This window comes from Bos grunniens, chromosome 5 (genome assembly GCF_055505025.1).
Source record: "Bos grunniens cultivar Pamir isolate PY7600 chromosome 5, Bosgru_T2T1.0, whole genome shotgun sequence".
Lineage (NCBI taxonomy): Eukaryota > Metazoa > Chordata > Mammalia > Artiodactyla > Bovidae > Bos > Bos grunniens.
The window spans coordinates 25914912-25938685 of record NC_141169.1 but is presented as its reverse complement, the minus strand read 5'-3'; the positions used below and the strand labels follow the sequence as shown (position 1 = coordinate 25938685).

At 39.6% G+C, this 23774-nt stretch overlaps 1 long non-coding RNA gene across 1 annotated transcript in view; it reads right to left on the bottom strand.

Annotated features, from left to right (window-relative positions):
• The window catches only part of LOC147371441 (uncharacterized), a 44989-nt gene that overhangs the window by 3074 nt on the left and 18141 nt on the right, over window positions 1–23774 (bottom strand). The window lies entirely within an intron of this gene.

Here is a 23774-nt window from a genome sequence, read left to right as displayed (position 1 = left end):
TATATATGGAATCCAGGAAAATGGTACTGAAGAATTTATTTACAGGGAGCAATGGAGAAACAGACATAGAGAATAGACTTATGGACATGGGGAGAGGGGAGGAGAGGGTGAGTTGTATGGAAAGAGTAATATGGAAACTTACATTACCATAGGTAAAATAGATAGCCAATGGGAATTTTCTGTATGGCTCAGGAAACTCAAACAGGCTCTGTATCAACCTAGACAGGTGGGATGAGGAGGGAGATGGGAAGGAGGTTCAAAAGGGAGAGGATATATGTATACCTATGGCTGATTCATGCTGAGGTTTGATAGAAAACAACAAAATTCTGTAAAGCAATTATCCTTCAATTTAAAAAAAAAAAAACTGAGCAAGCAGGTGTGCTGCTTGATATTCTGCCCACTGGGAGGATTTCCTTTTACCACCATCCTTCAGGGGATGTCCCAGAAAGGGTTTGTAGTACTATAGCTGTCCATTTTCAAGCAGTGCCTGCATGTTCCACAGAATCATCTATAAACCAGGCCTTAGATTTCTCTTCCCCTTCAACTGATTGTAGGCAACTCCTGAGGAGGCCAGGCTGGAAGAAGGTAATGTCGCAGGAGCAGGAATCCTTTTACGTTTACACTATAAATCTAGCTCTTTCATTTTATCATTGTATCCCATTTTATCACCGTACCATAATACAGCCATCCCACCATAATGAGCTTTTAGTTTGTCTTCAATTTTTTTCCCTTTAAAATGTTCCAGGGAATTTAATAGGAACTGCATTGAATCTATAGATTACCTTAAGTAGTACTGTCATTTTTACAATATTGATTCTTCCAATCCAAGAACATGGTGTATCCTTCCATCTGTTTGTGTCATCTTCAATTTCTTTTATCAGCATCTTATAGTTTTCAAAGTCAGGTTTTTGGCCTCCTTAGGTAGGTTTATTCCTAGGTGAAAGTGAAAGTGAAAGTGAAGTCACTCAGTCGTGTCCAACTCTTAGCGACCCCATGGACTACAGCCCACCAGGCCCTCCGGCCATGGGATTTTCCAGGCAAGAGTACTGGAGTGGGGTGCCATTGCCTTCTCCGTATTCCTAGGCAGTTTATTCTTTTTTTTTTTTGGCTGCACTAGGCCTTTGTTGCTATGCGCAGGCTTTCTCTAGTTTGGTGAGCAGGGGCTGCTCACTAGTTACGGGGCACAGGTTTCTCATCGCAGTGGCTTCTCCTGTTGCAGCGCATGGGTCTAGAGTGTGTGAGCTTCAGTAGTTGTAGCACTGGGGTTTGTTGCCATGTGGCGTGTGGAATCTTCCCAGACCAGAATCAAACCCATGCCCCTGCAGTGGCAGGTGGATTCTTAACCACTGGACTACCAAGGAAGTCAGGTATTTTACTCTTTTTTATGCAATGGTAAATGGAATTTCTTTCTTTCATTGTTAGTGTAAAGACATGCAAATACCATATGATATTATTTTTCTGTGGAATCTAAAAAAATGATACTAATGAACTTATTTACAAAACAGAAAGAGATTCACTGACATAGAAAACAAACTTATGGTTACCAAAGGGGAAAGGGTGGGGGAAGGATAAATTACGAGCTTGGGGTTAACAGATATTCTATGTATAAAATAATCAATAAGGACTTACTGTATAGCACAGGGAACTCTACTCAATATTCTGCAATAAGCTATATGGGAAAAGAATCTGAAAAAGAATAAATTTATGTATAACTGAATCACTTCATTGTACACCTGAAACTAACACAACATTGTAAATCAACTACACTCTAAGATAAAAATTAAATTAAAAAAAATGTTCTGGGGGAGAATATATATATCCTTGTGCACCTGTGAGATTTTCATAGAAAATAAAAGAAGTATAAAATAAATTATCAACCATGACAACTAGATTGGCTACTCTGAAACACACAAGGATGCATTAGGATACTTAACCACTTTGAAATCTATTACAGGTATCCCTGACCACTCAGAATGGAAACTAATGAAATTATCAAGAGACTGTGTGTGCGTTAGTGTGTGTAGATGCTTCAACATCACACTCTCCGAGCACTAGAAAAGCCACATATAAATTATAATAAGCCCTCAATATTCTGCGTTTCTCTGTATCCCTGGTTCAGCAACCCTGGCGTCAACTAATCTTCCGTCATGTAATATTATATTATTAACACTATTGAAAAAAATCCACAGATAAGTGGACCCGCACAGTTCAAACCCATTGCTGTTCGTGGGTCAACTGTACTTTACTGTTTATATTATTGAGTTAACATTTAAACCAATACAGGAGTATTTTTACCTACAATTTTGAGGTGGATTAGCAATTATTGCCACTCAACAAATCTGGGGTATTCAACAGTTAGAATATAGTCCAACTTATTTAAATTCTTCTGTTCATTGCAAGTACAGCTCCACAAATTACCTACTCAATCAGTTAGGTATTTAGCACTCTCCGATGATTGCTTCTATCTCATGAGATGATCAAGTCTTGGGGATAATTATTTAAAGAATGGGTTTTATGTTCAATAGAAGTCTTATACTAATGCATAACAATGTATCTTTTATAACTTTGCCAAATTAGTGATCTTAATCATTTATACTTTATAAATCAAAAAGATTCATTCCACTGTAGCCAGGAGTATAATTTTTCAGTTTCTTTTATGAAGGATATATAAGTTTCATACTTTGGTGGCTGGTTATATTTCATTTCACTGAACTAAAACTAAAGCCATCTCATACATGAACAACCAAAATGCATTATCTCTATTTACAAATCATTGAGTTAGTAGAGATTTCACCTCTTATAGAGCAAAAACTTCAGGTAAAGTGCTTTAAATCTTTGCCAATTTCAAAAGAAACCAACTGCACAGGGCTCTCTTCTTTGGTGGGTCTTCTGCAAGCAGAGGCTGACTGTTACTCATAAAACCTTAAAAGTGAGTCCAGTTGTGAAAAATTGCTCCATATTTTTTTTTAAAGTTGCTTAAATTCCACTATCTGAGATTTTATTAGAAGTCTTTAAAACCTTTCAGTCTTCTAGGAAAAAAAATCTCTTAAAATACAAATTCCTGGGAGAGTTAATCCCTTAAGTCAAGAGAGCAGTTATCATCTTCATTAAATAACTTAGAAATGAGATGAAAGGAGCTGGCCAAAGAGCCAAAGAAAATTTTTGGCCTATTCTACAATTTTACCAATAATCTACTCTCATAAGATTTCAGGTAAAATAAGCCCATAGTAACTTAAGATAGGTTTGGATGTGAATTTATTTTCTAAGATATTTCAGAATTTTGATCTGATAACTCTAGATGATACCTTATTATAGATAGCTCTTCTCTTAGACACAATTTCTTTTCAATTCATAAACTTTCTATACCTTGTTCCTTCTAGAAATTATCTATACTTGCTAACTCTAGAGAATGGATCTTCTGTTACTCTCCCATCCCCCTAGAGTTAACCATTATCTTTATTTTTTATCATAGTCATGTCCTTTCTTCCTTTAGTTTCACCACCCATATATGTATCCTTTAACAATACAATTTACTTTGCTATTTTTGAATTTTATAGAAGTTGAATCATACTACATATATTCTCTTTTGCTCCACGTTGTTGCTTATAGCTCTATTTGTTCATTTTCATTTCTGCCTAATTTTCCATTTTAAAATATCCTTTTATTTCTCCATTGTACAGCTAATAGACATTTATGACGTTTCAATTTGGGGACTACTGGGGACAAAGCTGCTATGAAAATTGTTAAACATGAACTGTGATGAATGTAAGCACACAGTATATTTCTCAGACTGGAATTCTTATGTCATAGGTCATGAGTATCCTTACCTGATGATGCACACTATTAATTTCCAAAGCAGTTGTGCCCATTTACACTGCCACTAGAAATCTATGAGAGCTCCAGCTACTTCTTATCCTGGCCAACCCCTGATATTGTCAGATGTACTAATTTTTGCAACTCTGCTGGGTGTGTAAAGGTATCCCACTAATCTACACAGCCCTGGTTAGAAAGAAGGTTGCTAACCTTTTTCATAAATTTCACCAGCCATCTGGATATCCTTTATTGTGAAATGATGAAATGTCCGTTACATGTTTTGGTCTTTTTCTATAGGCTTGTCTTTTTTTTTTTTTTAAAGGAGTTCTTTATTCTGGGTACTAATAAATACTTGACTGGTCCTACAGGTTGCAAAAATCTTCCATTCTGTGTGGTGTCTTTTCTGTCTTTTTAAGTTCTCTTTTGACAAAGTTTAATGTAGTCCATTTTTCCATTATGTTTAGTGACTTTTGCTGCTTGTTTAATGTCATTTGGGGGCTTCCCTGGTAGCTCAGCTGGTAAAGAATCCACCTGCAAAGCAGGAGGCCTTGGTTCGATCCCTGGTTGGGAAGATCCCCTGGAAAAGGGAACGGCTACCCACTCCAGTATTCTGGCCTGGAGAATTCAGGACTCATGCTGAAGCTGAAGTTCTAATACTTTGGCCACCTGATGCGAAGAACTGACTCACTGGAAAAGACCCTGATGCTGGGAAAATTGAAGGCAAGAGGAGAAAGGGACGACCGAGGATGAGATAGTTGGATGGCATCACTGACTCAATGGACCTGAGTTTGAGCAAGCTCCAGGAGCTCCATCGGTGATGGACAGGGAAGCCTGGCATCCTGCAGTCCATGGGGTCACTAACAGCTGGACGTGACTGAGCAACTTTCACTTCATTTAAAGCTTAAGGTATTCTCCTATATTTCTCCTAATACCTTTATAGTTTTGACTTTCATATTTCAGTCACAAATCTACTTGGTATTGATTTTTGTCTAGGTGTGAGGTAGAAGTCAATTTTTTTCCCATAGAGATACTCAATTGTTCCAACACTGATGTTCTAGAACAAGAAGTAAGTTGTTTTTCTTCTGAGTTGTTTTTCTTTTAATCCAAGTGTAGGAAACCTCTAGACCTTGACATCTGTTTCCATCTTACAGAGTAGGTAACAAGAAGGGGTTCAACTTATTACAATAGTTGTTAAAACTCAAAAGAGTTTTCTTTATATTGTTACTTGTAATCATTTAAGAGAGGCTAAATGTGGAAATAAGATTTCCTACCTAAAACTGAGATCTAGCATGCCTATTTTATAGTATAGAAAATAGGCTCAACTATATTTAGAATGAAAAAATGGATAAAATATTTATGGGCTTATAACATTTAACCTAATTCAACTCAACAAACACTTGAGAAGTAAATAAAATATTTTATAACATTTGTTTTGGGACTTTCCTGGTAGTCCAGTGGACTAAAACTCTGTGCTCCCAATGCAGTGGGCCCGGGTTTGATCCTGGTCAGGGAGCTAGATCCCAAATGCTGCAACTAAAAGATCCCACATGCCACAATGAAGAGTAGAAGATCCTGCATGCCACAAGTGGGACTCGCTGCAGCCAAATAAATACATAAAATGAATATTTTTTGAAAAATTGCATTGAGCTTAAAAAAACACATTTGTTTTATACCTAAAGATTATGCATGTTTAATTCTTGCTTACTCCAGTCAGAATGGCTGTGATCCAAAAGTCTACAAATAATAAATGTTGGAGAGGGTGTGGAGAAAAGGGAACCCTCTTACACTGTTGGTGGGAATGCAAACTAGTACAGCCACTATGGAGAACAGTGTGGAGATTCCTTAAAAAACTGGAAATAGAACTGCCTTATGATACAGCAATCCCACTGCTGGGCATACACACTGAGGAAACCAGAAGGGAGACACGTGTACCCCAATGTTCATCTCAGCACTGTTTATAATAGCCAGGACATGGAAGCAACCTAGATGTCCATCAGCAGATGAATGGATAAGAAAGCTGTGGTACATATACACAATGGAGTATTACTCAGCCATTAAAAAGAATTCATTTGAATCAGTTCTAATGAGGTGGATGAAACTGGAGCCTATTATACAGAGTGAAGTAAGCCAGAAGGAAAAACACCAATACAGTATACTAACGCATATATATGGAATTTAGAAAGATGATAACAATAACCCTGTGTATGAGACAGCAAAAGAGACACTGATGTATGGAACAGTCTTATGGACTCTGTGGGAGAGGGAGAGGGTGCAAAGATTTGGGAGAATGGCATTGAAACATGTAAAATATCATGTATGAAACGAGATGCCAGTCCAGGTTCGATGCACCATACTGGATGCTTGGGGCTAGTGCACTGGGACAACCCAGAGGGATGGTATGGGGAGGGAGGAGGGAGGAGGGTTCAGGATGGGGAGCATATGTATACCTGTGATGGATTCATTTTGATATTTGGCAAAACTAATACAATTATGTAAAGTTTAAAAATAAAATAAAATTAAAAAAAAAAAGAAAGACAAGGGAGTACAAACAGAAAAAAAAATTCTTGCTTACTTATTTTCACAATCTTTGCAAATAATTGAGTTTTGAGGGTTTTTTCTGTCAAGATTCTGGCATAATTGAGGCTAAATCTCTATCTCATAAGCTTTATCCTATCAGTATGGCATCTTTATATTAAAATCTTCTCTACAACGTACTGCCCAATAGCCAACTATTTGAAGAGCTCACTACTAAACCAAAATATGATGTTTTTTTTTCATTCACTAAACAAAATTCAACTTGGAGGGTCCTTCCAGAAGAAGCCTGATCCTTCTTCACCCTCTTGACTCTTCTAGTCTTGCCTTCTTCAGATGAAACAACACTAAGATTCCTTCATTCTTCCTTGATGTCTTAATGTCATATTCCCTGAGCACCCTAGCTCTTCTGAAGGAAGGGGCTGATCATAAAACTGACTAGCAGCCTAAAACTCTCACCTTCTTTACTTCACATATAATACCTTCCTTAATACGTTTCCTTTTTTCAAGCCATTTTCCACTGCTGTTTGTAATGCCATGTATAACTAGCCATAATAATAAAATTAAATGCTTATTTCTTAACACTATCAAATAGCATTTTGTTCCTATTTAATAAGTGACTGGGACATCCCTGGAGGTCCAGTGGTTAAGACTCCGTGCTTCCACTGCAGAGGACACAGATTCAATCCCTGGACAGAGAAGTAAGATCCCATATGCCACATGGTGGGGCTAAAATAAATAAATAAATAGATAAAAATTTTTAAAGTGACTGAGTCTACTATTTCTACATTTCTCTCATTCTTAAAAAATAACCTCAATTATGTTGCTTATACACTTATGTGTGTGTGTGCGCTAAGTCGCTTCAGTCATGTCTGACTCTTTGAGACCCCATGGACTATAGTCCTCCAGGTTCCTCTGTCCATGGGATTCTCCAGACAAGAATACTAGAGTGAACTGCCATTTCCTCCTCCAGGGTATCTGCCCAACCCAGGGATTGAACCTGCATCTCTTATGTCTCCTGCATTGGCAGGTGGGTTCTTTATCACCAGAGCCATCTGGGAAGCCACTTATGTACTTAGATGATCACAAATGGTTTAAAACACATACACACTTCTTGAGAGGAAACAGAACTCTTTCTAAGAGACTTTTATATTTCACTTTTTATGTAAAAGTAAAGATTTTTTGGTCACTTTATTTTCTTCACTATTCTTTTCTTTTTTTAAAAAATAGAACAAGGACAATTTTGTTTTTCTGCTTATTCATAGTTCTTAGCATGTGAATACCCCTCTTAGAAAGTTTTTTTCTAGTACAGTCAACTATAATTTTGAAGTCTTTCCTTTATTCAATCATACAGGTTTTTTTCTTTTTGGAGAATTATGACTGATGATCAAAAAAACTCAATCATGCTTAGCAAAATTCCATCATCTAATTTTCCAAGGGCTACTAGTGAGCCCTGCCTCACCATCCAGAATACACAAGAACTCTGTTTTAAAGCAGCTCCACATGATTCCCCTGTTTCTCCCTTGTGTTCTCCATGGCTGGGAATTACCTCTTTGAAAAACACAATGCCATGCTGAATGTGCATTTTTCATTAAAATGTGGCCTGTTACCAAGCTGGTATCTGAGCTCCACATTCAAGTAACTAAACCTTTGGCCAAATCCACACCCACACGTTTTGGACATTCTTTTGGTCTAAAGCTGCCCCCAGAGCATCTGTCCTGTGCAAAATGATTGATGGGGAAAAAAATGTGTGTGCAGGTCAGGAGTCAGTTTAGTGACTGCACATCCCCTTTTGATGCTTTACCAGTCCACAAAATGTGTGAGGAAACTATCAGCCATGTGGGGTCTATGGCTTATTTTAAAATCTTAAAACTTTAAAATTTCACATCTTAAACAGATGGCAAAGCAGCAAGAAAAAAACACGTAGAGAACATTTTCTCTCTTTGTTTTAGTTCTTTGACATTTGATAACCTCTTAGGGTTTCTCATACTAGACTCTTAAAGAAAGCCTTTTCCTTAGGATATTCTATTACAATCAAGAATCTAAAAAAAGTTAGGAGTTTTCCCCACAAGTGGAAAGAACAAGGAAAATACTATTTTAAATTTTAAGGAAGAAAAAAGTTTATATACATTTTCCTTTACCTAGAACTCTTTCTTTCCCTCATTTCTCTATATCACCTCTAGGGGAAAAAAAAAAGCATAAAGGTAACCAAATCTCAGAAGTGGAACCCAACATATATTTAAGAAAAATGTATTTTTAAAATATGGATGCTGATATGGATATATCTTTTTTTTAAAAATTAATTCCATGCTCAAATAGGACACTAAAGACTGATGAATAGACATTATTCTAAAAATTCCCCAAGTTGGATTGGCATATATACATTACTATGTATAAAATAGATAACTAATGAGAACTGACTGCACAACATAAGGAACTCTACTCAATGTTCCGTGGTGAACTAAATGGAAAAGAAATTCAAGGAAGAGGGAATATATGTATACATGTGGCTGATTCATTTGGCTGTACAGCAGAAACTATACATTGTAAAGTAACTATTCTCCAATTTAAAAAAAACCTCCCAAGGTATACTAGATAAACCCTCAGCCTCTATATACATTTCCCTATTCTATACAGAGATGACTAAAGAAGCCTTACCAAGTTACACCTGAGGAGATGGGTTTAGGGAATATATAGAGAGAATTACTCTTTTATAAGAAAAAGGTATAACATTTCTCTCTATCCCTCTGCTATATTCAGAGCTCTTTGCCACTCAGGCCATAAGGAGCCAGCACCTTCAGACATCCTGTGGTAGAACCTAGTGAGTTCTTTTGACCAAAACAATGAAGATTCTCTGTTCTGGCCACCAGATGTTGTAGCCATCTCCCTGAAAGTCCTGCTAGTGACCCTGACTAGTAAGCTGTCCTTCACAGCATTCTGTGCTTAGAATAGCTACTATGATTGCCTCTCATTTTCCCTTCCAGGCTATAAGAACAGAATCAAGTTTCCTCCTCACTGTGTCACCTCCCACACTCAGGAAGGCAAGAATAGACCCTCAGGACTGGTCAATAAATGTCGCAGAAGTTAACAGAAGAGGTTACAGAAACACTGACAGAACTTCAGAAGAAAGTAGTTTCGACTATACTGTGTCCCCACAGCATTGGCCAGAGACATAGTGAAAATAACACCACAAAAAAGAACCAAAAGAAAAGAGGAAACAGTTCTCAAGATAAGGCTTTAGTTCCCAAGCCAGTAGAATTTGAGTGCAATTTTGGCTTACTGTGATTGTTATTTCTTTAAAAAAGAAACAAGGGTACACACAAAATGACACTGGTTATCTTACAGAGTTTTTACTATCTTTTCATTGTTCTAATTTAAACTGACACCTTTCAAAGGTTAGTGAGTCTAGATCTCACTGATGCTTTCTCACAAACCTACACATTTATTTTTCTTCAGGTAACCAAGTAGAAAAGACGAGGCTTTGCTGAACAGTATTATCCCAGAGCACCCCCTTATGGCTAACTGCACTAAGGAAAGGACTTCCACGGGAAAAGTCAAGTGCTTCAAATCTTCAGTATAAAGAGGTAGATACTGCTTTTCCACTCATGACTTTTTCCCCTTTTTCAATGGGAAATTAGAAATCGCGTTGACACTCAAAAGAATAGTCTCAGTTTACTTTATAAGTAGATTCATATATAGTTTCAAAATTAATTTTTTTCATGCTAGAAGAACACAGAAGCCTATACTTTATAGATTCATTCAATCGTGGCAAACCTAAATGAACCATTTTCCTACTCCTGATGAGCTTAATTCCTAGATGGAGTCTTATACCACCAGCTAGACTTGAAGTATTCTGTGATATGTCAACTTTCATTAAACCATTCATACCCACTAATCTCTGAACTCCTCGTGGATGCCAACTTCAGAGCCCATTTATGTTATTAATACCCTCTGACCTGTCATTTACTGAAGAGGATCACTGATCCTTATTGTTAAGATCATGAATGACTACAGCTATAAACATGGTTCTCTGGAAGGTTCTTGCTGCAGCTGGAAAGACAAGAGATGAATTAATAAATTCTGAACCAAGCAGGCAAATGTTTGTAATAATTTAGCACGACAGGAAATTCACATGTAACTTCTGTCTCCTGTTATTTTTTAACCCATTATTTAGACTTTTCAAATGTTCTGTATGTTAGGAATAAATCTCTATGGTTTTTATGTTAAACATTAGAAAAAGGCATTCGGATTTAAACATATGATAAGAGTTTGGTTTAATAGTATTTTTGAATGCTAATCAAGAGAATAGTAGATATTAAGTTTTTGTATTCCAGGTGGCTCAGTGGTAAAAAAAAATCCACCTGCAATGCAGGAGATGCAGGTTCGATCCCTGGGTCAGGAAGATTCCATGAGGAGGAACTGGCAACCCACTCCGGTATTTTTGCCTGAAAAATCCCATGGACAGAGGAGCCTGAGAGGCTCCAATCCACGGGGTCGCAGAGTCAGACATGACTGAGCAACTGAGCGCACATGCACACCTACAGTCATGTCATACTGGAGACACAACATATATCCCATTATACAGGGTTCCCAAAAGGTCAGACCTAACTAAAGAAGCCTGAGCCCTGCAGAGTTAGATGAGATCTAGGTGTTAAACACGGGACCAAAGCCAGGAGTCTGTGACTTGAGAAACAGGCTCACAGGTTCAAGACTAAATACCAGGTTAGAAGCGGCAAAGGCAGGGGATTATTAATAGACAAAAGGCCCAAACCAAATGTCCAAACCAGCTGTTCCCACCATGAGTGGCTCAGCTGCTGCCAGGGTTTGGGTCCTTGTGAACAGAGTTGAGGCAGCATAACCTCCCCAGAGCAAGCAGAAGTGAGCATATCCTGAGAAGTCAATCCAGTAAACACTCTTAAGGAGTTTCAAAAAGCAAAGCAGATAACGAAGGTCAAGCAGGTCCAGTGGGCAGGAAACATGATCTAAAGCATGACCCTAAAGTGGCCAGAGTGGATCCTGGGCACTGACTGTGAACAGAGTGTGCCTTGTTCTGGTGGTTGAGTAAGGATGGATAAAAGGTACAGACTGAGGGTGAGAGAGACAGAGACTGGGAAATTGAGAAACTATTTAGCCCTGAGCTGGAACTTTTAAAATGTTTGTTTCCTTCTCTTCCTCCTACCAACATGTCCCACCACTCAAAATAGAACATAACATGTGGAATACTTACTTCCTCTGTTTGTCTACAAAGCCCATTATGACTTTAAATCCCTCTCCCTGTTTATTATTTCAAAGAGAAAGCTTTTTTTTTTTCTTCTAAAATCAATCCAGTGGGTTGGTCATAACCTAATCTTTGGTCCTTTAGAGAAATGTTTCTTCCAAGGGACTCAAGGTCTCTTGAAGTTCCTTTTAACCAGTGATGAAACTTGGTTCATTCAAATGTACCTCCTTCACCTGCCCCAGCCTCGGCCTTGAAGATGTCTGTATATCCAAGTGAACTTCAAGCACTACATAGCTCAATAGCTGCTCTAATTTCAGTGGTCTGTCCCTCCAGGAACAGTGATGGCTCCTTATTCCAGGATGTCCCAGAAACCACCATAGAAGTCTACTAGAGGTCACCTTACTGCCACATGCAAAGGATGGAGAAATTTCAGAGCTTCATTTCCCCCAAAAAGGTTATGAAACAGTGTTGGTACTGAAGTTGCTAAAAATATATAATAACAAATTGGAAATAAATTATCTCTCCCATGGTGGTTCAGATAGAGTAAAAAACCTGCCTGCAATGCAGGAGACCTGGGTTCGTTCCCTGGGTCCGGAAGACTTCCTGGAGAAGAGAATGGCTACCCTCTCCAGTATGCTTGCCTGGAAAATTCCATGGACAGAGGAGCCTAGCAGGCTATAGTACAGGGGGTCACAAAGAGTCAAACAGGGCTGAGCGACTAAACACTACACTAAAAAATGCCAGAGTACACAGTGCTCCCAGAATTTCAAAAATGAAGTTAAAAATGCTCATGGAAATTATGGGAAAGTGAGAGGAAATCAGCTTACTGCTTCTCAAAAGCCACATTCACTACTTATTCCTTCATGTTAGATCAGAACATGTAAGACTCTAGAAGGACACCAGTGCAGACAGGGTTCCTAACTTGGAGGTGGTACATTCATGGGTATCAGGAAGTCTGTAAATTTCTATAACTGCATTTTTCTGAGGACGGAAAGATTCTCAAAGAGGTTTAAGAGATGAGAGAGAGAGATTCAAAACCACTGAAAAATTATGCTTTTCCCACTCTTTCCTGACACCAAAAAAATTCAAGGAGACATCTGGACTCAGAAACCCCCTCCAGCTCTAACTACTTTAGCCAGAGATAGATCACGGAATTGATGTTTGAGATCCTCTTCTTTAGAAAAAGCCTGAATGTCAGAACTGAAAGGCTAGCAAAGCCTCAGCATTCACCACCAAACTAAAAGGTACCGAATAAATGATAATTGTCGGTGGTTAAGGCAGAATGCAGGTCAAAAACAAAAAGAAGATAAATGAGAATGGCTCACCAGGACCTGTAACCCCAGACCCTGGGGACAAATGGTGATCACTGACATAGAAAAAGGGGTGGAAATCCCCAGTGTGATGCAGATTTGTTTGAAGCTGAGTGCCCAGCTCCTAGAGATGGGAGTCCTCACAGGCCAGCTCATCCCTCCCCCACAGACCTTGTGAGCTCACAATACCTAGCCTTCTGATGGCAGTTGCCTTAGGGATTTAAACTGATCAAAATGGAAAGCTTTGGATGAGTGGAACCGGAGTCAGCTATTAGTGTGAAGTCAGAATTCAGAAGGCTCTGAAGTGTGGACAGGTGAGGCTGATGGGAAAGAGAATTCAGGGAACTCTGATTTATTTCTGTTCCTTTAGGGATTGAAGTTTTGGGCCTTGATGTTTACTTAAACTGTATTTGTGGCATTTGGAGTTTAGGATGTATTAGAAAATAAAGGCCTTCGGTTTTTCTTGACCTTTTCTATCTATCAACTAAATTTGACTTATTAACAATATCTAGCAAAAGGTGGCCAGCATACACAAAAGAACTATACAAAAAATATCTTCATGACCCAGATAACCATGATGGTGTGATCACTTGCCGAGCGCCAGACACCCTGGAATGTGAAGTCAAGTGGGCCTTAGGAAGCATCACTACGAACAAAGATAGAGGAGGTGATGGAATGCCAGTTGAGCTATTTCAAATCCTGAAAGATGATGCTATGAAAGTGCTGCACTCAATATACTTGCAAATTTGGAAAACTCAGTGATGGCCAGAGGACTGGAAAAGGTCAGTTTTCATTCCAATCCCAAAGAAGGGCAATGCCAAAGAATGTTCAAAGTACCGCACAATTGCACTCATCTCACATGCTAGCAAAGTAATGCTCAAAATTCTCCAAGCCAGGCTTCAACAGTATGTGAACTGTGAATTTCCAGATGTTCAAGCTGGATTCAGAAAAGGCAGAGGAACCAGAGTTCAAATTGCCAACATCCAGTGGATCATCAAAAAAGCAAGAGAGTTCCAGAAAAACATCTACTGTTGCTTTATTAAATACACCAAAGCCATTTAATGTCTATATTGCAACAAACTGTGGAAAATTCTTAAAGAGATGGGAATACCAGACCACCTGAACTGCCTCCTGAAAAATCTGTATGCAGGTCAAGAAGCAACAGTTAGAACTGGACATGGAACAACAGACTGGTTCCAAATCGGGAAAGGAGTACATCAAGGCTGTATATTGTCACCCACCTTATTTAACTTAAATGCAGAGTTCAGTTCAGTTCAATTCAGTCGCTCAGTCATGTCTGACTCTTTGTGACCCTATGAACTGCAGCATCCCAGGCCTCCCTGTCCATCACCAACTCCCAGAGTTTACCCTAACTTATGTCCATTGAGTCAGTGATGCCATCCAACCATCTCATCCTCTGTCGTCCCCTTCTCCTCCTGCCCTCAATCTTTCCCAGCATCAGGGTCTTTCCAAATGAGTCAGTTCTTCACATCAGGTGGCAAAAGTATTGGAGTTTCAGCTTCTACATCAGTCCTTCCAATGAACACTCAGGAGTGATCTCCTTTAGGATGGACTGGTTGGATCTCCTTGCAGTCCAAGGGACTCTCAAGAGTCTTCTCCAACACCACAGTTCAAAAGCATCAATCCTTTGGTGCTCAACTTTCTTTATAGTACAACTCTCACATTCATACACAACTACTGGAAAAACCATAGCCTTGACTAGATGGACCTTTGTTGACAAAGTAATGTCTCTGTCTTTTTAATATGCGGTCATAACTTTCCTTCCAAGGAGTGTCTTTTAATTTCATGGCTGCAGTCACCATCTGCAGTGATTTTGGAGCCCCAAAATAAAGTCGGCCACTGTTTCCTTATCTATTTGCCATGAAGTGATGGGATTGCATGCCATTACCTTAGTTTTCTGAATGTTGAACTTTATGCCAACTTTTTCACTCTTCTCTTTCACTTTCATCAAGAGGCTCTTCAGTTCCTCTTTACTTTCTGCCATAAGGGTGGTGTCATCTGCATATCTGAGGTTATTGTTATTTCTCCCGGCAATCCTGATTCCAGCTTGTGCTTCTTCCAGCCCAGCGTTTCTCATGATGTACTCTGCATATAAGTTCAATAAGCAGGGTGACAATATACAGCCTTGATGTACTCCTTGTGAAATGCCAGGCTGGATGAAGCATAAGCTGGAATCAAGATTGCCAGGAGAAATATCAATAACCTCAGATACACAGATGGCACCACCCTTATGGCAGAAAGTGAAGAGGAACTCAAAAGCCTCTTGATGAAAGTGAAAGAAGAGAGTGAAAAAGTTGGCTTAAAACTCAACATTCAGAAAACTAAGATCATGGCATCCAGTCCCACCACTTCATGGCAAATTGTGGGGAAACGATGGAGACAGTGGCAGACTTTATTTTCTTGGCCTCCAAGACCACTGCAGATGGTGACTGCAGCCATGAAATTAAAAGACGCTTGCTCCTTGGAAGAAAAGCTATGACCAACCTAGACAGTATATTAAAAAGCAGAGACATTACTTTGCCAACAAAGGTCCATCTAGTCAAGGCTATGGTTTTTCCAGTAGTCATGTATGGATGTGAGAGTTGGACTATAAAGAAAGCTGAGCACCGAAGAATTGATGCTTTTGAACTAAGGTGTTGGAGAAGACTCTTGAGAGTCTCTTGGACTGCAAGGAGATCCAACCAGTCAATCCTAAAGGAAATCAGTCCTGAATATTCATTGGAAGGACTGATGCTGAAGCTTAAACTCCAATACTTTGGCCACCTGATGCAAAGAACTGACTCATTGGAAAAGACCCTGATGCTGGGAAAGATTGAGAGCAGGAGGAGAAGGGGACAACAGAGGATGAGATAATTGGATGGCATTACCGACTCTATGGACATGAGTTTGAGTAAGCTCTAGGAGTTGGTGATGGACAGGGAAGCCTGGCGTGCAGCAGTCCATGGGTTCAAAAAGAGTTGGCCAGGACTGAGTGACTGAACTGAACTGAGCAAAAACCCTGTCTATTTGAAGACACGATTATGTATCCTTGAACCTAGCTAGCTACTCTCCCTAATCCTTTGGGGAAAAGACCATATTCTGTTGTTTTAGCACCAAGCTCCATTAGAACTGGCCAGGCAAAGGAAAGAACTGGGTTTTATACTATGTCTTAAAAGCAGGTAAACTAGAATCCCTAGAGTGGAATCATCTCCAACTAAGAGGCATAGTAGTATGGAGCAGTATTTCATCCATATACTCATAAAGATACCAACCAGTTCTTTTAAAATTAAAGGATCAAATGGGCATGACTGTCTGCAAGCCTTTTGAGGAAAATGAGTCAAATTTATACTTTCAAGCTAGTGACATCTGGTAGACTACAAAAAGCACCAGAAACAAGACCAAAAACTGCAAGACTGATTCCAGCTCCAAAACAAGTTCTGTAACTTTATCTACTCTTTACCACAGATAATCCATTTGACCTGACATTCAGCATACTACAGTGAAAAAGAGCAAAGATCTAAAGCCCAGACATTTATCCTTTGGAAACTGAGTCCTAAATGCCCATGCAGTCACATTTTAGTTGGATGATTTTGAAGTTATTTAACCTAACTTTTCTCGTCTGTAAAATGGGAATAATAAAGGTTGTGTGTGTGTGTGTGTGTGTGAGTATGTAAACTATCTCCCTCTCAGATAAGAGGGAAAGACAAAATACAATGTGTTACACAGAAAGCACTTTCAAAAAATGAAAGTACTACATAAAGTAGTACTCTCAATAATGTAAGGATTACTGAGGGCATACTTCTGCCATCACACACAACAGAAGTAGATTAAGACTTGTTTCTATCTATTCAAGTGGCTCTTTCAATCACTTGTAGGATAAACAAGAAGCCACCAGAAGACTAATTCTCATTCAACATCAGGGAAAGTTAACAACAGTGGTCCTAAAACAGCCTGCTTCTGGAGACTGTGAGTTCTTTGTTACTAGTAGCAGGACCTTAGGAAGGGAAATAAGATCAGAGGGAAATAAGCAAGGGACTCAAGGACATCCCCATCATCTACTGGGCTGTACTGTATGAGGTATTTTTCAAACCTAAAAACTCTTCGCTGGAGAAATTACAGAAGGAAATTCTACATGAAAGCTATGCTCTTGACATAGGCTTCCCTGGTAGCTCAGTCGGTAAACAATCTGCCTACAGTGCAGACCAGGGTTGTATCCCTGGGTCAGGAAGATCCCCTGGAAAAGGAAATGGCAACCCATTCTAGTACTCTCAACTGGAAAATCCTACAGAGGAGCCTGGTGGGCTACAGTCCATGGGGTCGTAAGAGTCGGACATGACTTAGCGACTAAACCAACCACTTGCTTGATTCCCAATCAGTATCTTTCCTACACACTTTTGCACTAAAGAAAAAAATGTCATTTCTTACTGCTTTCCAAGTATTCTAAAAACACTCAAGCATAGGGACTAAAAACCTAGCTCCATGAGACACGGTTTAAAAAGCAAAAGCTACATTAGTGACATAACACAGGATTTTGCAATATTACTCACATTTGTCAAAAACAAATCTTTATGTGTATATCTGAATTCAATTCTCCAGTTTATCTTCTTAATAAAATAGTTGCCTTTTCATAAGAATTTTAAGAAAAACAACAACAAAAATTTCTTATAAGAGCATCTGAAAGCCTATTTACATTGTTTTTTTAAATAGTCTAGAAGCCACCAAACAGAACTTGTGTGTGATATACATAAAAGTAGACCCAAGGCAGAGCATCTCCTTTGTCTGAGTGTGTGTAGAGATCAGGACACTGTAACACAGTATAAATACGCATAGGAATCTCTGCTGTCAAACTTCCTAGATTCACTTTCTGGTATTGCCATCTGCTAGCTACATGACCTAAAATAAGTTATTTGATCTCTCTTATCCCAGTGATATCATCTTTTAAATTGGAATAACACTCTACTTCATGGACTTATTGAGAGAATTAAATGACAAAACACTGATAAAACTGCTTGCATAATCCACAGACATGTAAGTGAGTGCTTATAAAATAATAGCAACTATTAACACAGTGGCTCCATCTGGACGGATGAGTGAAAACAGACCTTCTGAAATATTTTAGAAATGAAAATTTTATTATAGAAATAACACGTTTAGTGTAAAATGTAGAAACGACTACAAAGAATTTTAAAAGAACAATAAAATCCCCCTGATTCTACCAATTAGAGAAAAGGTCATTTAACAGTTGGTGTATGTCTTCTGTTTTTCCTTGCAACTTTTTCCTAGTTGGTGATCATATGTACACAGTTTGACAGAATGAAGACTAGGGTTTGGAACCTGGACTGTGAAATTACGTTGCACTTCCAAATTTGATGCATGCAGCAGGGCACCTAAAGCCCCTGCCCTGGAACAACCCAGAGGGATAGGGTGAGGAGGGAGGTGGGAGGAGGGTTCAAAATGGGGGGAACACATGTATACACATGGATGATTCAGGTTGATGTATGGCAAAAACCATCACAGAATTGTAATTATCCTCCAATTAAAATAAATTTAAAAAACCCAATTCACTGCCTATAAAACTGCCATTGTATAAAGCCAATACATGTTTGAAGTGAAGTGAACTGAAAGTCACTCAGCCGTGTCCAACTCTTTGCAACCCCATGGACTAAACAGTGAATGGAATTCTCCAGGCCAGACTACTGAAGTGGGTAGCCTTGACCTTCTCCAGGGGATCTTCCCAACCCAGGGATCGAACCCAGGTCTCCTGCATTGCCAGCAGATTCTTTACCAGCTGAGCCACAAGGCAAGCCCAAGAATACTGGAGTGGGTAGCCTATTCCTTCTCCAGGGGATCTTCCTAACCCAGGAATCAAACCAGGGTCTCCCACATTGCAGGCAGATTCTTTACCAACTGAGCTATCAGGAAGCCCAATAAATGTTTAGTTTTTTTAACACTAAAAAAAAAAGAAAAAGGAAATTATGTTGCACTTCCTTCTTCAGTGTCAGAGGTAAGCTACTCCCAGAGACATCACCTTGAAAACCCTATTTTTCTTTTCCTATTCTTTTTCCCCAGGAATATGCTATCTACCTTACCTAGAAAGAATATGGGCTTCCCTTGTGGCTCAGCTGGTAAAGAATCTGCCCGCAATGCGGGAGACCTGGGTTCAATCCCTGGGTTGGGAAGATCCCCTGGAGAAGGGAAAGGCTACTCACTCCAGTATTCTGACCTGGAGAATTCCATGGACTGTATAATCCATGGGATCACAAAGAGTCGGACACGACTGAGCAACTTTGACTTCACTAGTAAGGACATAGCCCTGTGATCCTTGGCTTCTTAATGAAAAATTTCTCACTTTCAAATGTGTATCTCTTTCCTGAAGACTCTCTAGAGACCCTCTCCTTATATAATTTACAACTTCTCTTTCCCCTTTCTCTTCAACACCCAAACTCCAGACTCAGCGAAGCTCAAAGCCTGGCCCTGCAGAATTTCTCCCCGCTCCCCACCCCCATTGCTGTGGAGGATGATAGAGATAAAGCATCTTCCCACAACAATTTCCTTCAACATGCTTAAATATACAAATTACATAAAACTTCATAGATATAATTACCCCTTTATCTTTGTATTAGATGTATGACAAACATAGCTTTAATCTGGATAGTCAAGATAATTGATTGTTCCCCACTCTGTAATAAGGCACAGTGGTTGGCAGAGTCAGTGATCATCAGCTGCTACCATCTAATCCAGCATTTCAAACAAAAAAAGTTTTATTCATTTATTTATTTTTGGCTGTTGCTGCACAGAATTTTCTCTAGTTGCAGAGACCAGGGACTACTCTCCAGTTGCAGTGCACAGGCTTCTCATTTCAATGGATTTATCTTGTTGCCGAGCACAGGCTCTAGAGTACGTGGGCTTCAGTAGTTGTGGCTCCTGGGCTCTTGAGCACAGGCTCAGCAGTTGTGGCGCACCAGGCTTAGTTGCTCTGTGGCTTGTGGGTCTTCCTGGATCAGAGATCAAACCCATGCCTAATGCATTAACAGGCATATTCTTTACCACTGATCCACCAGGGAAGCCCCTAATTTAGCACTTTAAACTATAGTTCCCTCTGATTGTAGCTACTGCAATTTTCAGCATTAAAATATGTCACCATAATCACAAGGTACTATCCCTACCATCAGTAACAGCCTTCCATTCATCATAGGCCTGAATAGTATATCTATTACTTTTTACATATATTATCTCACTCAATACTCAAAACAATCTATGAGATCACATTTTGTAGGTGAAGAAAAATTCGAATCAAGGTCTGTTTTAAATCCAAATCCACTGAAATTTTATTCTAATTAATACCTTGAAAACCTTCTCTGAACCACTCATAATTCTGGAACTTGAGCTCAATGGTGTTTCATGATACTCTAAAAAAATCTTTTAGATTTATGCAGGAATATGAGAGCTGAGAGAGAAAGACATTAAAACACACACACACACACACACACACACACACGCACACCCCTACCTGTGTCTGGGAAGGCAGTCCTCTTTGAAAGAGCATGGTTTCTGGAGGAAAACACATGAAGTAGGGAGACCCAGAGAAGATGCCTGTCCAACCAGCCAAATTGACTAAATCAATCTCGGAGTCAGCTATTACCTCCAGCACAACCATGGCCTCACAAAAGTAGGCTGGTAATAACATATGCAGGTAACCAAATCCCCTGGAGAGAGGGCAAGACAGTTCAGTGTCATGTCATCAAGTACTTCTGCTCTTTGGCTGACAGAATAGAGGTTCTAAGGTTATATCTTTCTTCAGTTCAGTTCAGTTCAGTCGCTCAGCCGTGTCAGACTCTTTGCGACCCCATGAATCACAGCATGCCAGGCCTCCCTGTTCATCACCAACTCCCGGAGTTCACTCAAACTCACATCCCTCGAGTCGATGATGCCATCCAGCCATCTCATCCTCTGTCATCCCCTTCTCCTCCTGCCCCCAATCCCTCCCAGCATCAGAGTCTTTTCCAATGAGTCAACTCTTTGCATGAGGTGGCCAAAGTACTGGAGTTTCAGCTTTAGCATCAGTCCTTGCAAAGAAATCCCAGGGCTGATCTCCTTTAGGATGGACTGGTTGGGTCTCCTTGTGGTCCAAGGGAGTCTCAAGAGTCTTCTCCAACACCACAGTTCAAAAGCATCAATTCTTCGGCACTCAGCTTTCTTCACAGTCCAACTCTCACATCCATACATGACCACAGGAAAAACCATAGCCTTGACTAGATGGACCTTTGTTGGCAAAGTAATGTCTCTGCTTTTCAATATGCTATCTAAGTTGGTCATAACTTTCCTTCCAAGGAGTAAGCGTCTTTTAATTTCATGGCTGCAGTCACCATCTGTAGTGATTTTGGAGCCCAGAAAAATAAAGTCTGACACTGTTTCCACTGTTTCCCCATATATTTCCCATGAAGTGATGGGACTGGATGCCATGATCTTCGTTTTCTGAATGTTGAGCTTTAAGCCAACTTTTTCACTCTCCACTTTCACTTTCATCAAGAGGCTTTTTAGTTCCTCGTCACTTTCTGCCATAAGGGTGGTGTCATCTGCATATCTGAGGTTATTGATATTTCTCCCGGCAATCTTGATTCCAGTTTGTGTTTCTTCCAGTCCAGCGTTTCTCATGATGTACTCTGCATATAAGTTAAATAAGCAGGGTGACAATATCCAGCCTTGACATACTCCTTTTCCTATTTGGAACCAGTCTGTTGTTCCATGTCCAGTTCTAACTGTTGCTTCCTGACCTGCATACAGATTTCTCAAGAGGCAGGTCAGGTGGTCTGGTATTCCCATCTTTTTCAGAATTTTCCACAGTTTATTGTGACCCATATGACAATTATTCTATCACTTGGTGAATTATTTTTCAGTCGAAACCCCATAACCTGTAGAAACAGCGTAATCTGTGTATTTTCTTCTGAGGACTAAAAATAAAAGTTCAATTTTCCAAAATGCTCTTGAAGAAGATGCCTTTTAATCCATTTCCCTGCCTCTCTGTGACAGGTCCTTTACCTGGCCAATGGCAGTGAGAGTAGCAAGGGACCCAGGTAGAACAGGCTGCCACTGTGCTTCAATTTTCAAGCCTCTCAAAATGAACAGAAAACAAGCTCAAAAATGTAATACCTGTCATCCTGCCTACAATATCCATTGCTGGCCCTGCCCTACATTCACCCTCATTAACTGGCTTGTCTGGAGCTTCCTGCTGGCCTTTGCTATAGTTGTTAAGTTATGTCTGACTTTCTGCGACCCCATGAACTGTAGCCCACCAGGCTCCCCTGTCCATAGAATTCTTCAGGCAACAATACTGGAGTGGGTTACTATCTCCTTTTCCAGGGGATCTTCTCAACCCAGGGATCAAACCTGTATCTGCTGCACTGCAGGCGGATTCTTTACTACTGAGCAACTTGGGAAACCCTCTGGCTGATTCCTCATAAAAGGAACTTCATCGTTACTGATCTGACTAATGATGGCTCAGAGAGAGCCAGGTTGAAGAGCACATGTAGCATACATATGTACTTCATGCATGTGTACACACATGTACACAAAAGACGGCCAGCATCACACATACACAAAGGATATGCAGAAACAGCTGTACCACACAATTTAAGTAGCACTATGCTAGAGCATAAGCAAAGAGCTGCATTAAGAGTTGAAAGGAAACATAAATGAACATCCATAATCAAATGAACTTATGTAGGAAAATTTAATCTTGAGAGTTTAACTGAATGGAGGTATAAGACCAGTGCTTATTCAATGACACATATAGAAAAAGTTCAAAAAGGCTTCAAGGCATACTATTGATGTTAATATCTTGATTGTTGCTCCATGATTTACCAAGGGCTGTCAGCCATTCTTTCATTAGATCCTGACCATAGTTTAGGAAGGTAAAACCAAGACATTGTTTTTGTTTATATTCAATTCCTTCCTTCCTTTCTTCCATAAAACATAGAATGCCTAACATGTGCCAAATTGTTTCTGAGGTACTGAAAATTCAGCAGTGAACAAGACAGATAAAAGAGTTGCTGTTCTCATTATAATTTATGTTCTAGTAGGAGAGAGACAATGTACAATTTGCTTATATACATATATAATAAACAAATCATTTAGAATATAATATTAGAATGATGAAGTAATTTAAAAAGTATAAAATACTATGGAAAAATAAATACGGATATTGGGAAGTGCTAGGGGGAGGACTTCAATTTTAAACAGCAGTGTCAAGACAGGTGTTATATGAAAGAGTATATCTGGGAGGAGAATGGTCTAATCAGAGGGTCTAATCAGTCTGTGTAAAAGTCCAGGGGCAGGAGCTTGCCTGAAAATGAAGTCACTCAGTCGTGTCCGACTCTTTGCGACCCCATGGACTGTAGCCTACCAGGCTCCTCAGTCCATGGAATTTTCCAGGCAAGAATACTGGAGTGGGCTGCCATTTCCTTCTCCAGAGGATCTGTTCTAAAGTGCAACAAAAAGACCACTGTGATAAGGAAAATGATAAGAGATGAAAACACAATGGAGAAGGGGCGGAACCAGATCCTTTAGGACCTTAAAGATCTTTAGCTTTTACTCTAAGAGCGTGAAGCCATTTGGTTGTTTTGATGAGAAAAGACTATAGGGTAACTAGTAGAAGCAGGGAGACTATCTAGAATGCTATTACAATAACCCAAGCAAGAGATGACTGTAGCTTGGTCCATGGTTATAGCAGTGGAGCTAGGGAGAAATGGATTCTGTATACAATTTGAAAGTAGAAGAAATCTCTTGATGAAGAATGTGGGTAGCAAAGATACATGGTGCCAAGGAAGCTGCTAACATTTTTGGTCTATGCCACTGAAAGGACAGAAATGCTGCTTATTGAACTGAGGAAAAATGGGGCAGAT